At 35.4% G+C, this 1,904-nt stretch overlaps 1 pseudogene; it reads left to right on the top strand.

Moving 5' to 3' along the window:
- LOC106467330 overlaps window positions 1–1,904 on the top strand; it is an 88,527-nt pseudogene that overhangs the window by 56,557 nt on the left and 30,066 nt on the right.

The following is a 1,904-nucleotide window of genomic DNA, read 5'->3' as shown; positions in this document are numbered from 1 at the left end:
TACACACACATTATTGTCTCGTCACGTTGTCACCCTCTTATATATACCAAACTACCCTATATATAGTAATCTCCCGACAATTCACGAAGGTACAAGATATTTCCAGAAAGCAGGGGGCGTGACACTAGTCACGTGACCTCGCTGACGCAACAGTACTCTGTAATAAGTAATTGTATTTGATTCGCTTGTTTCTGGTTTGAGACTCAATAACATTTAACTTACTTCTGTTCAACTCCATCATGTAAATGATATGTAGGTGATAGGAGATTATGGAAGAAACTGACTACACCAAGCAGCTAAAGACTCGTGGAACTTCAAATAAACAAACTGCAGTATTTTCACAAGTAAAGATCTGGGCTATTATTTTATCTAATCTATTACTCTGACACAGTGGCATATAGCAAGGGGTGAGCCAGGTCAGGCCTCGGCCCACCCAATCAGAGTCTGTTTGATGGTTCCATTGGCCGAATACGTTTTACTTAGTGCTTCCTACTTTGTCTGTCATAATTCCAGGCCCACCATAAACTTGCTCTTGTTTACATCATTATCTGACAAGCAAGATTTGAAGTTGTCTGTACCTGTTTACATCACTGTCTGACAAACAAGATTTGACATTGTCTGTGTCTGGTTATATCATTATCTCACAAGCAAGATTTGATGTTGTCTGTACCTGTTTACATCACTATCTGACAAACAAGATTTGACATTGTCTGTATCTGGTTATATCACTATCTCACAAGCAAGATTTGACGTTGTCTGTACCTGTTTACATCACTATCTGACAAGCAAGATTTGACATTGTCTGTACCTGTTTACATCATTATCTTACAAGCAAGATTTGACATTGTCTGTACCTGTATACATCACTATCTGATAAGCAAGATTTGACGTTGTCTGTACCTGTTTACATCACTGTCTGACAAGGAAGATTTGATGTTGTATGTACCTGTTTAGATCATTATCTGACAACCAAGATTTGACATTGTCTGTACCTGTTTACATCATTATCTGACAAGCAAGATTTGACGTTGTCTGTACCTGTTTACATCACTATCTGATAAGCAAGATTTGACGTTGTCTGTACCTGTTTACATCACTGTCTGACAAGCAAGATTTGTGAGTTGTGATTTGAATAGATGCATTTACTCTGAAGTCAAGTTAAACCACTTTGATTACACACAGACAGAGATCATTACACTAATTTTGTGACTTTTCAAACTAATCTTTTGCACCTGAACTGATTTAAGGTTGCTGTAGTGTAGGGGTTGAATACTTATGCAATTGAGAATATTATAATTTTCTTTAAAAATCTTACTTACTTATGTAATACAACCCTTTTTATTCAAGTTTCTCAGTTTGGAGTACATTGTGTAGATTTTAAATATAAAGTCCCACTTGAAAGTTTCATGACTGAAAACTCAGACAGCAACAAAATGGGGAAACCTTTCATTGGTGAATACTTTTGCAAGGCACTGTACAAATGTTACATCTGTTTACTTACATTTTTCAAGCACTTTTTTTTTAATTTATTGGGTCATAAGACTTCTAGTTAGTTAACTTCATTATACCTCACAATAAGATAAAAATTTCAAATATATGATTACCTCTTTTCTTAGCATTCACTAATTCTCCTTTTGTGGAATCAAATCTCAGTGCTGGATTAATAGCTGGAGTTGTCTGTGCTTCTTTTGCTTTTATTCTGGCTGTTCTTTCGATCATACTCTGGAGGTAAGTGAAACTTATTTGTTAATGTATATATATTGTTACGTCTCCGTTTGTTAATTAACTTTTCGTAACTTCGTTCCGACGAAACTTTAGCGACACAAGTCCTTACTTAATAAAACTGGTTTATTCTTTCTGAATATAACTTCACAATACACTTGATTTCAACATTCGCGCTAAAA

The sequence above is a fragment of the Limulus polyphemus genome, unplaced genomic scaffold (assembly GCF_000517525.1).
Source record: "Limulus polyphemus unplaced genomic scaffold, Limulus_polyphemus-2.1.2 Scaffold2570, whole genome shotgun sequence".
NCBI classification, from domain to species: Eukaryota; Metazoa; Arthropoda; class Merostomata; order Xiphosura; family Limulidae; genus Limulus; species Limulus polyphemus.
This window is presented reverse-complemented; position numbering and strand designations above follow the sequence as displayed.